Source organism: Saimiri boliviensis, chromosome 3, assembly GCF_048565385.1.
Source record: "Saimiri boliviensis isolate mSaiBol1 chromosome 3, mSaiBol1.pri, whole genome shotgun sequence".
Taxonomy (NCBI): Eukaryota; Metazoa; Chordata; class Mammalia; order Primates; family Cebidae; genus Saimiri; species Saimiri boliviensis.
Window position 1 is genome coordinate 93,445,243 of NC_133451.1, and position 14,294 is coordinate 93,459,536.

Genomic DNA, 14,294 nt, shown 5'->3' on the forward strand with positions numbered 1-14,294 from the left:
CTGTTCTTGTGTCAGGTGGCTGAGAATGATGGTTTCAAGATTCATTCATGTCCCTACAAAGGACACAAACTCATCATTTTTTATGGCTGCATAGTATTCCATGGTGTATATGCGCCATATTTTCGTTGCTGAGTCTATCATCACTTGGCATTTGGGTTGGTTCCAGGTCTTTGATACTGTAAACAGTGCTGCAGTGAACGTACATGTGCATGTGTCCTTACAATAGAATGATTTATAATCCTTTGGATATATACCCAGTAATGGGATTGCTGGGTCAAATGGAATTCCTATTTCTAGTTTCTTGAATCAATGCCACACTGTCTTCAACAATAGTTGAGCTAATTTACACTCCCACCAACTGTGTAGGAGTGTTCCTATTTCTCCACATCCTCTCCAGCATCTGTTGTCTCCAGATTTTTTAATAATGGCCATTCTAACTGGTGTGAGATGGTATCAAAATGTGGTTTTGATTTGCATTTCTCTAATGACCAATGATGATGAGCATTTTTCCTGTTTGATGGCATCATATATGTCTTCTTCTGAAAAGCGTCTGTTCATATCATTTGCCCACTTTTGAATAGGTTTGTTTTTTTCTTGCAAATCTATTTTAGTTCTTTGTAGATTGCAAAAACTTTTCCCATTCTGTCAGTTGCCAGTTCACACTAATGATTGTTTCTTTTGCTGTGCAGAAGCTCTGGAGTTTAATTAGATCCCATTTGTCTATTTTGGCTTTTGTTGCCAATGCTTTTGGTATTTTAGTCATGAAGTCCTTGCCTATGCCTATGTCCTGAATGGTTTTGCCTAGATTTTCTTCTAGGGTTTTTATGGTGTTAGGTCTTATATTTAAGTCTTTAATCCATCTGGAGTTAATTTTAGTGTAAGGTGACAGGAAGGGGTCCAGTTTCTGCTTTCTGCACGTGGCTAGTCAGTTTTCCCAACACCATTTATTAAACAGGGAATCTTTTCCCCATTGCTTGTTTTTGTCAGGTTTGTCAAAGACCAGATGATTGTAGATGTGTGGCATTGCTTCCAATGCCTCTGTTCTGTTCCATTGGTCTATATCTCTGTTTTGGTACCAGTACCATGCTGTTTTGATTTCTGTAGCCTTGTAGTATAATTTGATGTCAGGTAGCATGATGCCTCCAGCTTTGTTCTTTTTGCTTAGTATTGTCTTGGCTCTGCAGGCTCTCTTTTGGTTCTATATGAAGTTTAAGGTGGTTTTTTCCAGTTCTGTGAAGAGGGTCATTGGTAGCTTAATGGGAATAGCATCAAATCTATAAATTACTTTGGGCAGTATGGCCAGTTTCATGATATTGATTCTTCCTAACCCTGAGCTTATTTCACATTTACAGCACTATTCCGTCAAGTGAATGGTGACTGCTACTCAGAAAATTACTAGTGCTCATTAAGGAGCCTTGTTATTACAAAAGTTCACCATTTTTGTTCCACAACTAAGATATTAAAATTTCAGGAGGCAATTTGGGGCTATTGCCTCCATTTTTGTACATTTTGGTAGTTTACCTAGGTGAGTAGTTTAAACCTGGAGACTGTTGCAATTCTCCCATCTGTCTGCTCAGCTACCATCACATTGTATTTTTTAATAGCAAGATCCTACTCTGTGACTTGATTTCTCTCAATAAAGAAAATATTATCCCCATATCTGTTCACAAAGTAATATGTGCTCTGGCTCACTCACTCATTTACCAACCTTATGCCAAATTCCTCAAATGTCAAAAGACACAGCAAGTTTTTAATCAAAGTTTTAATCACAGTTACATCTCTGTGAAATATCATAAATCACACTGTATAATTTTTCATAATTTTTTTAAGTTTCAGAGGTAGAAAAATGCCATGTAACATTCCCTCATGGATTAAAATATATTAATGTCAATATTTTATGAAAGAAACACTCTGCCACCTTAATTAGGGTATTTAGGTACTGCTTATTTGTTCATTGAAGATTGATTTTTCTTCACACTGGCTCTTATTGCATTTGGGTATATTTTACACAAACAAAAACAACCGACTCACAACATGACCTGTGATGATATTCATATAATATTTAAAATAACTTTTCAAAATATGAAAATAGTTTATTTCTGTTTAACTTTTTAAAATTACATGTTCCTCCTAAAATATTTTTTAAGATGCAGAAAATAAACATCACATATCATACTGAAAAATAATCACAATTAATATTTTTAAATCTTGCTTCCAGATATTTCAGATATATACAAATAATTTTCAATATTATTTTGTAACTTTGTTTTTATTCACAAGTATTTGTACTTACATTTCCATATTAAGGAACATAGATATGTAGTAGCATTTTTTTCTTTCATTGTAACAAGTTTATAGCCTTTGATTTATTTTCTAATTACATCTTCATTCAAAGCATTCTATCATCATTGGGCAATACAGGGTTCATTTTTTGTTAGTTTTAGTTTTAGTTTTATCTTGGTTATTAATTCTTGGCCCCATCTACTCTTCCTATATACTCACTACTTGTAATATATTTGCCATATGTCCTTGGATATATATTACAATGTATTCTTACAAATCATATAATGTTAGCTTGTAGGCACATATGTGTTAATTTATTGCATTAGCAAAGAGCAGTGTACACCACCACAAGGTACACTAACAAGTTGGATGCAGCAAGCCACACAGGAATACATTATTATTCATAATTCCCATTCACCAGTGTTTTGTTTTGTTTTGTTTTGTTTTACCCATTTTGACTGCAGACACTGTCTTGAACATGTTTTGCATGGTTTTATCCCACCATTGTGCAAAAGAAGCAAACACAAGATAAAGAGTCAGAGGAATTTTTCTCTGGCACTTCCACGTTTTGTTCAAAACCTGAATACATTGTTTCTCTAACAGCGACTTATCAAGATGTTTCTCTGTCCTTGTCTCTTTAACTCATCCCCTCCTCTTCTTCAAAACTCTTTCCTTCAAACAATGTTTTTCTTATTTCACTGTAAGAATTTATATTTTATAATAGGTTTTTAGAAAATGTATTAATTATAAATTTAACATTTTTTTAATGGTGCCACATTTTTATTAGAATTATTATTTTCTATGTTCGAGTTCTTTTTATAATATTGTAAAGCTTTGGAGTGAGCTATATGAATAATTTCTCCCATGAGCCGTGTAATCGTTGAGTTTTCAGTTATATTGTTTATTTCAGGAGATCGTATATTGTGTTTCCATATGAATGGGGCTCTATTTTACCACCAATCTATATTTATGCACATGTAACCTATTGACTTGTGGTATCTATAGGAGTGAAATTACTGGATAATAGTTTATATGAATATTTAATTTAACTATTCACTAAAATATTTCTTTTCAGAATGGATGTAATGATTCATATTTCCACCAATATTTCCCACATATAATGGTTTTACCAGCTAAATAACAGTCCATGTTACGGAAGGAGGTACCATACATTTTTCACCATCCACCTATTTTGGGGCCTTTGTGTTATTTCTACTTTTTGACATACTATATTAAAACTCAGAGATATACATCTGACATGGTTTGCCTCTCTTCCTACCCAAATCTCATCTTGAATTCCCACATACTGTGGATGAGACCCAGTGGGACGTCATTGAATCATGGGGGTGGGTCTTTCCCATACTGTTCTCATGAGAGTGAATAAGTCTCATGAGATCTGATAGTTTCAAAAAGAGGACTTTCCTGCACAAGCTCTCTTCTCTTGCGTGCCACCATGTGAGATGTGACTTTCACCTTCTGCCACAATTGTGAGGTCTCCCCAGCCATGTGGAACTGTTAAGTACCATAAATCTCTTTCCTTTGTAAATTGCTCAGTATGTCTTTCTCAGGAGCATGAAAACTAATACCACATCTTTCTATATTTAAATCTTTGTCCAGTATTTTGACTATTTTTAAAAGAAAAAAGTTTAGAAATAGTGGATGAGAATATAAAAAATGTATAATGTTTTTGGTGCATATTGCCAAATTGCTTTCCAGAAAGCTTCTGTCGATTACATTGCTCATTAGAAATTTTTCATATGTTCATTCACAAAATATTTATTAAATACCCATCATTTTCTAGGTACCCTTTTGGGCCATAGAGATTCAACAAAGAGTGAATCACCATTCTTTGGGGAGTTTTGTGGAGGTAGGAAGCTAAAGAGGGACAGAATCTCAGTTGGGAATTAGCTTCAGGGCCAAGCAACACTGAGGTGGGCTGGTGGAAACATTTTTAGGAAGACATATGCCGAGCATTGAATTCTCTGTTCACATTCCTCATAGTAGGGTTCTCCGTCTACCTTCAGTAGTCTTTTACACATGCAAATGTTAAATTGTATTTAAAGAAAAACCTGAGAAATCAAGTTTTATTCTACTTCAAGATTGACACCGTTTAATAGAAGGACAAATGCAGAGGTATGGAAAAATGGACCCTAAAACTAAGCTACTTCAGTGGGCACACAAGGTCAGACATGGAGGCAATGAAAACACTTAAAAGAAATCTTTGGAATGTGATTGCTGCGATGTATGGAACGGAACGGAAGTTCAGAACACCCTTACTTGAATATTCATTGACAGGGTGATTACCTTAGCCGGTATCTGGGCAATATTTGCACACTCCATGACTCCCTAAGATCTAGGTCCTAGGGAGCTCATTATGTACCCTTTCCAAATGGAATGTCTTGTCCATCCTGTCTAAAACTGACCACATCTGCAGAAACCAGTTTTGGCTGCAACTAGGATATCAGATGAGAAAGCCTCTGCTCACAAGTTCCTTCCTACAATAGAGCATGCCAGAATAAACTACTGTTTCTGATAAAGCACAATCTCACTTCATATCAATCACATCTCTCCACCACTCCATACCTACATTTATGTTTCTAGGAACTGAAAAGGAAAAGATTATGTTATAAAATCTCCTGTGAAATAGGACCCATTTTTGTCGATGGGCTTAGTGATCTTACATAAACTGAGTGATTGCTCTGAGAAAATACGCAGCATATAAACCTATCAGCAATGTTATCCATTTGTTTTTCCCTAATAGATTAAGGGCAGAATGTCAGTAGTCCATGTTTGGGAGTCACAAAAATTATAGATGAGGAAGATTCCTCAGTGCAGGAGCCTTATAAGGAGATGTAGATTGCTACCAACAGCAAGGAAATGACTGTTATACTTGCAAATGAGGGGCTGTATTATATACTTCACTGGGTCACTGTAAACACTTCTGGGGTGTCTTTGACTAAGGCATATCTTTGCCCTAGGCATATCTTTGCCTCTGCATCCTTTTGAAAATATTTATAATGTAGAAAAGTAGAAATCAGCTTAGACACTAACATCAATCTTGACTGTCTTCCAAGACCAAAGTTGATTTATTTTTCTGGGAAAGGACTATGGAAAGAAACTGATATTTCTACTAGATCACCTACCCCAGCCACTGGGGACAGCTCATTGAAATACACTTAGTTGTTTTTCATCTTATCTTAGTAGACTTTGTAAAAGAATAATGTTTCCACAACCTCCTAAGGAGAATTCATGTAAATATATATAAGGAAAGTTCTTTGGTAGCCTAACTCCCTTTTATTAATTGTCATAAAAATAAGTTTTATTCTCTGCTAAACTCTGTAATCTCCAAGTCTGTGGATTTCCCTTCTTTCAGACATTAAATTCCTTATAAGAAAAATTAAGCAAAAATACACAGCAAATTAATTTTTCTGGTACCAAGATGCCGATCGCTAGGTCTAGAGGATGTATAATACTTAAAATAGAAAATATTACTCTTTCTTTCCATCATTAATTACCCTCTTTGATGTGAAATGAAAAAAGAGAATTTTTTCCTTCCAAAAGTTATGATTTTTCAGTTTGATAAAAATATTCTAGGGGCCAGACTTTCAAATTTCTTAATATTTTTAATAATTTCAATCTAAAATCCCTATCCATCTCTATCTAGACCACATCCTTAATCCTAGATACTGGAAAGACCCAGAAGGAATAGAGAATAATGAACTGTTTCTATCAAGTAGCACTAACTTACAGAGACTTGAAAAACTTTGATAGTTTAAAATAAGGGTGTCTGGGGCTTAAAAAAAGAGAGAAATTTATTCATTCAACAAACATCTGTGAAGGGCTCATTATATGTCAGGCACTGCACTGGGTGACAGAGATAGAAAAATAAACAAGACATATTTAAACCATAAAATAATATGTGCTCCAATGGTGTCAATAGTTGCCGTGTATACAGCACTTGGCACAAATGAGGGAGGTTTCAATGTTGTGGGGGGAGGGTTGAGAATCAGGAAAGCCTACTTGAACGTTTCCCAAATTGAGATGGAAAGATAGGTAAATCTTTGTCAGGGACACAAGACAAAGAAAGGAAAAGTGGAAAAGGAAAAAAAGAAGCTCTCATCCTTTAGGGACCACAGCACACAAGAGAGTACCTAAATAAATGTTCACTGAACAATTATCATACACAAGTTTTGACACAGCAATATTCTCTACCTTCAGAATTTAAGTTTGAACTCTTAATTCAACAAGGGTGCTTTTTGTTGTTGTTTTTAAGGACCATAAAAAAGAAAATACTTAATGACTGCTTTTTGGTAAAGAGAAGGGTTATATTTTGATTTTTTACAAATTGCAAAACTCTGACCTCCTTCCTCACTGCTGATTAGATAATAAGGAAAACACTCTGGCACTTTCTGTCCGAGGCAAAAAACAGTCACTGTTGCCCATCGTCTGAGCTGAGATTCCTTGGTAAGTCTGGTAAACTGTATTGTTCTTTATTTCTTTAACTTAACAGGAATGAAGAACATGCGTGCTCTTTTCCTGATGGAAACTGTACCTCTTAACTTCACTCTAACTTCAACTGCATTTCAGCAGAGAAAAAGAAAAACACCATTAAACAGGAGCAATTTTCTTCCATGAGAATGATCAGAGTCTTCTACCCTTTCACTTCCCAAAACAATCAGCCAAAGCAAAAAAAAAAAAAAAAAAAAAAAAAGTGTCTCCTTATTTTCCCTAGGTTCTGAGGAGAGTTCTCTGACTGATGGAGTATTTGGGCTTTTGCAATGCTACAACAAAGAAAGGGAACCACAAACGTGTGATGTAGGAAAAGGAGAAAAATTCGCCAAAATTGTTAGGTTGTTTTATGTGACCAAATGGTCAGAGAAGTCTGGGAAAATGAAGAAGAGAGAAAAGCCACAGAAAGGGAATGGGTACAGATAACAGAGAATGCAGGAGGTAAGAATCTGCAGGACATGATGGAAGTAGCCAGGTCTCAAAAGAAAAATTTAAGAAACCATGCTGCCGCCTATGTATTGAAAGCCCCTTCACAGCTCTCATGAAACACTAGTAAAAAGTTCGAATCGTTTTAAATGTACTTCGATTTTTCAGGACTGTATTTCTTTTATCATTTCTGTGCTCCAAGATTAGACCCTATAGCTCCCAGTTTTCACAAATTTGATGCTTCTTAACATGGACAGCAATAACATTAATCCTCCTCTGCCCAACACAGCAGCCACCAACTCTGTGGCTAGCACTTGAAGTGTGGCTAGTCTGAATGGAGATGATTTGCAAGTATGGCACAGATGCAGGATTTTGAAGACAGTAACAAAAAAGAAAGGAAGCAAGGCATTATGTTAATAATTTATATATGAAGTACATGTTGAAATGATAAGGTGTTGGCTATATTAGGTTAAATAAATTATTAATATTAATGTCATCTCTTTTTTAGCATGGCTACTAAAAAAAGGTCAAATTACATATGTGGTTTGCACTTGTGGCTTGAATTATATTTCTATTGGACAGTGGTATGCTAATTTGTAATGGAAACAAACCATAAACAATGACTGTACATCCTATATGAGAAGGACATTATATTAGTCAGGGTTCTCTAGAGGGATGAACTAATAGGAGAGATATATATATATATATATATATATATATATATATATTTCTAAATAATGTATTATATATAGGAATATATATATGTGTGTGTGTATATATATATATATATATATATATATATATATATTTATGAAGGGGAGTTTATTCGAAGAACTGACTCACAGAAACACAAGGTGAAGTCCCATAATAGGCTGCCTGCAAGCTGAGGAGCAAGGAAACCAGTCTGAGTTCCAAACCTCAAGAGTAGGGAAGTCAATAGCTCAGCCTTCAATCTGTGGCTGAAGGCCTGAGAGCCCCTGGCAAATCACTGATGTAAGTCTAAGAGCCCAAAATCTAAGAACTCGGAGTCCAATGTTCAAGGATGGGAAGCATCCAACAGGGAAGAAAGAGGTTCAGCCAATCTAGTCTTCCAACATTCTTCTGCCTGCTAGTATTCTGGCCATGCTAGCAGTTGATCAGATTGTGCCCACCCACACTGAGTGTGGGTCTTCCTTTCCCAGCTCACTGACACAAATGTTAATCTCCTTTGGCAACACCCTCACACACGCCCAGGAACAATACTTTGCATCCTTCAATCCAATCAAGTTGACACTTAATATTAACCATCACAGACTTTATATGAGATTTTCTACAGGATATGAAGCATTATAACACAGCACTGAAATTCATGAGCTCTGGAGTACATAATCCTGTATTTACTCCTGGCCACAGAGCAATCTTGGGTAAAACATTTAATGTCTTCGGGCCTCTTTTTTCCAATCTCAAAAGTAGAATTGATAATAATATCTTCTTCACAGGGTGGTTTACATAAACAAAACATTTAGAACAGTGTTTTACACGCCTGGCACATAATAAAAATTCAATAAATATTAGCTTTTATTAGTAGTATTACTGAGAGGGAAGGCTACTAAAATGTGTTGAGTGCTCTTCTAGATTTATTTTATTTATGTCTTTATAGCTTCATGAGGGCAGGGACTATTTCTGTTTTGTTCTCTTCTTTATATGCAATAGATAATACAATGTGTGGAAGGTACATATTTACTAAATGTTGAATAAATTAGTAATTAGGAAATAATTAATTAGTGGAAATTATAATTAAACCCATTTTAGAGAAGGGATAATTGAGGTTTATGAAATTTCAGAGGTTAAGAAGGTTGAATGAAGTCACACGCAATTCATAAATGTTAGAATCAACATTAAATCCAAATTTATGTGAATATACACAATCTATGAACTCAAAGAACATTACGTCTAGAGACATAAAATGTATTTTAAATAAATAAAAAACAATATTAATACTACTAGCCCATAAAGGATGTTATTTAAATAACCTGATCCATGCTTACTAGGGAAGCTGAATATAGATACACTTCAAATCTAGCAGGGGTGAGCAGGAAAAGCTCGGAAAACAAAGGATAGAAGCTGGACCCCTTGTGAAGCCTTGAGCTTGATTTGGTGGGTGCTTGGTTTGAGGGAAGAGACCACTCCTTGAAAATAAAACAGACTGAACACAAATGTGGAGGTTGGAATCCCTAAGGTAGGATCTGAAGGTCTGGAATGGCTCTCTTTTTCTGGAGAAGAGAGTACATGTAAATGTATTAATAAGATTTATGCAGAAACAGACTTGGGATTAGATCTTAGACTGAATGAAGGCCAGATGAAGTTAGAAGTGTATCAAGCAAAGAATGGGATATTACTGTTTTCTTCTTTTGAGTTAGTCAAGACAGGAAGAAGTAGAAGAAAAGGAATATTGGAGGGGGGGAAATATTCTAAAAGACTATTGAAAAATCCAGCCATAAGGTCATAAAGATAAGCATTAGAGATTCAGAAATAGGAATGGGAAGAAATTGAGCAATTTAAGAGATGCTGAGGACAGTGTTCCAGCTTCAAGGATTTAATCTGAATGATTAGTCACTAAAAGTAAAATCTGTGACCCAATTAAGTATCAGAACGTATGCTGTAAGTAGAATGGGATTTCAATGCCTTTTATTGATCTTTTTTTTTTAAGTACTTATTCATTATTTCACCTATGTTGCACATAGCCCACAAGTGGTTTGTCACAAGATAGCCATGTAACTAAAAATGCCTAATAAATTTAATTCCTTCTTTTTATTCCTATGCTTTTCTGTTATTTTATATAATTGTTTTTATTACTGGAGTTAATTTAGGAACTCCTGTGATGGCTAAGAGTATTCATTCACAATTCCTTTCTTCTCTCTCCTTCCTGTCTTTGTTTCCTGTGGGAAGAATATACCATCTCTCCTCTTCCAGCCCAGAAATCTCTACCCTGACATCTAACATTTAATCTGTGTTTCAAAAGATGACCAGTTGCTACTAAAATTGCTCACAAATAAGAATTTTTTAAATTTAGACTTTAATTTCTGGGGTATATGTGCAGAATATGCAGATTTGTTACATCAGTATACATGTGCCATGGTGGTTTGCTGAAACCATCAATTAAAATAATTCACATTTTAGGTCTCAACTTAGCAAATATTTTGTGAAGCCTGCTTGAACTTTCCAAAACTGGTTTTTCATCTAATTTTCCAGTTAATATTTTTTATAATTTAATACTATAAATTGTCTATTTTTGATAACTTATAGTATTGTCTTTGTCTGTTCTAGCTGCTATAACAAAAGACCTGAAACTGGGTAGTTTATAAAGAACAGAAACTATTGGCTCACAGTTCTGAAGGCTGGGAAATCCAGGATTGAGGGGCTGGGCCGGCATCCTTCACGGAACTTCCTGCTGAGTCTTCCTTTAGAGAAAGGCAGAAGAGCCAGAGAAGCAAGAATGGGTGAATTTATTCCCACAATAGTGGCATTAATTCATTCATTAGAAAGAAACCTTTATGATCTAAACACCTCTTAAAGGCCCCATCTCCCAATACTGTAAAAATGGCAATAAAATTTCAAAATAAGTTTTGAAACAGACATTCAAATCATAGCACTCTCTCTCATTGATCTGCTACCTTTTGAAAATAATGACTATACCTTAATTACCTTTTTAGACCCAGTATCTAGAACAATATTTATTACTTTTAGCAAACTAGAATATAAATATAGAAATATATTTTTATATTTATGTATTCACTTAATAAACAGAAACAATAAATGGCTAAAATGAGACTTCTTTTTCAATACTGTTTTTGCTATACTAGGTCCACATATATATTCCAATATTTCCACATAATTTAAGAAGTATTTTTTTAATTTCTGTCAAAAATTTTTAAAAGATTATTGGAATTTGATAAAGATTGGATTAAATTTATATATTAAATTGAGCAGAATTGATGACTTCCCCATATAGGGTCTTTCAACAATCAACGTATTCTATCTTTCCATTTCCCTCAGAAAGTCATATAATTTTCAATGTAGAGGTTTAACACAGCTTTTGTTAAATTTATACCTAAATATTATAGGTTTATGGTTTTTGAAGTGACAATTTTTAGATTTCTTGTTTCATTTGTTTAGGATATTTTATTAAACCACAATCTGTTTTTCTGTATTATCTGTCTTTCTTGTAATCCTACTAAATTTATTTATAGCTCTAACAGTGTTTTGTATTCTATGTATACCATCACGTTGTTTTTCTAAAGAGATTTAATTCTTTCTTTTACCTTCTTTTCATTTTAACGCTTTTTTCTTTCTTTAGTGCAGTGACTAAGATCCCCAGTATAATGCTGAATATAAGTGGACATCCTTGCATTGCTCCCAAACACAAGAACATATTTATTCTTTCAATACTAAGTATGATGAAGTATCATGTTGGCTGTCAAATACATTTTCTGTATCTACAGAGATTACATGTGATTTTTCCCTTTTATTATGGTAAATTACATTGAATTTTTTTGAAAAGTAAAGTAACCCTACACTACCACCTGAGACAAACCCCACTTAGTTATGATAATTATTCTTTTACTTGCTGGCTAGTTTTGCTTTGATTGCCCAATATTGCGTGGAAAGGTTAGTCTAGAACCCAGTAACTTCATCATGGCCAGACACAGAAATGGTCAAATCACCATCTTTAAAACTTCATGGGACTTGGATAATCTTGACAAGCTCATTGAAATGCTCAAGAAATATCTTACAAGGTGAAGATTTAAATTAAATTACAGAGCATATTACAATGTAAGAAGGTACTCTGCGTTAGAGCTTTCTGAGGATACCGTAACAGTACTACAAACTGGGTGGCTTAAAACAAGAAGAATTTATTCTCTCATAGTTTTGGAGGTGAGAAGTCTGAAATTAAGGTGTTGGCAAGGTTGATTCCTTCTGGAGGCCCTGAGGGAGACTCGTTCCATTCATCCTTCCTAGCGTCTGACGGTTGCTGGAAGTCCTTGACATCTTGAGCTTGCAGACACATTATAACAATCCCAGCCTCCATTGTCACATGGCATTCACCTTGTGTGTCCTTGTGTCTAAATTCCCTCTTTTTAAGCATACGAAGCATTAAATTAGGGCTTACCCTCATCCACTATGACCTCTTCCTAACTTGATTATATCTAAAGGGACATCATTTTAAACTACAGTCACATTCACTGGTTTCAGGGAGAAATGAATTTTGAGGAGATAGTCCAGCACACATTTGAATTCCACATTTGATTATGCTGGTGTAGAACAAAGACACTTTTCTGAAATAAAGCTTTTAATAAACCGTATTTTAAGGTTAAACTGCTCTGTGTGCTAACACAGAAGTGTTTCATGTCGTAGGAAGAGTCTCATTTCTGCTGACATGAAATGTTCCTTTACTGCATATGCTGCTGGGCTACTCAGGGACTCAGAACGTGTTCTCATTCTTACAGAAATATGCTTACATTTGAGTGGTGGTTCACAGGAGATTAGGACTTAAAACTGAGAGGAGCACAAAAACGTTAGCTCATTCAAGAGGAGATTGACTTGGCTGGGTGAAAGGCTGCGTGAAACTAGACAATTTCTATTTTTAAGGTTGGATAACTCTGACCTTAAGAAATCTAGCCACATACAGAGAGAGACACAAACACACACACACTCGTACGTATTTTGCAGGTAGACAATGATATCTCCTTCAAAAAGACTATACTTTTCCAATCATTCATCATGAAAAGAGACAGATACTAGAAGAAGAAATAAGTCATTGAAGTTAAATTCAAGACAAAGGTAAGGTGAAAGCCCATCTATTCTCTGTGTCTGGAATGCCCAAAGCTTGGACACTAATTTTAGAGGATCTTTAGAGCATTCCTGGTGTGGGAGAAGCAGGCCACTACCAAATGGTTTGGCTAGAGAAAGCAGGGAAAGTGCTTTGTAATTAGGTAGGAAGGAACCTTGTAAGGAACACCAGGGACATGCATAAGCCACAGTCTGATAGCTATACTTGCAAAATGTGACTTCAAAGTTACTCTGTTTTCCTAGAGATTTCAGTAAAGCCCCAGTAAGTTAAAGTGTGGTGTCCAACGTGCTGTAAGGAATTAACAGTCTGTGTTTACAACCATCAGAGAGAGTAGCCCCTCTGTCCTCCTCCCCCGCCAACTACTGCCACCATTCACAATCAAAGTCAACTTACTGCATAACAAATATTTGAACCAGAAACATGAGCCCTATAGGAGACGACTCAATGCGTTAATGGCAGCCCTTGAGTGGTGCAGAAATGAAGAGTGCAGAGTCAGATGGCCACAGAGAGAGAAGCAGCAAGGGCAAAGATAAGGAAACCTGTATGAGACACCCTGAGCTTCCACTTACCCACTCTCTGCTCCCCAAAGACAGACAGACAGACAGACAGATACACACACACACACGCACACACACACACACACACACACACACACACACACACCAGAGAGAAAGGAAATGACCTAGATAAACAGAATGAGGTCTACTAGCGTGGGCTATTAAAGAGTGGTAAGGAGAAGATTTGGAGTTTAACTGTTAATATAGTCTAACTTGTAGCAACCAGCAAATCAGCTGGGGAGGCCTATCGCAGAATGTTAAAGTATCATATCAAAAAAAGAAAATGGAAAAATGAAAGGTGAGTTAGTGAAAATACATGTAGCAAACTAGTCAGCTTCATAAATACTGGTTTATTTATAACATGGGGAGGACCATTTCTACCTCCCATGACTGGGATGTCAGTCCATGATAGGAAGCCTGATTTGGACAACAGAGCAGATGAATGGTCTTTCAATTTTCTCCTCAATATGAAAAATGACACTTTCAGGGTCAGGCTATTTTCTTTTTTGTTAATATAAATCATAATAATTCCAATTTTTTTCCTAAAGTAGTCTTACACACTTCTAAAGATTTGAACAGAGGGGAAAAGTATGATTGAGGCTATCCTTCACTTGTTTTGAATAGAATCATTCTTAGGAACACTGTTTAAGTTTTTCATTACCTATTTTAGTTGATGTTATATGTGTGTG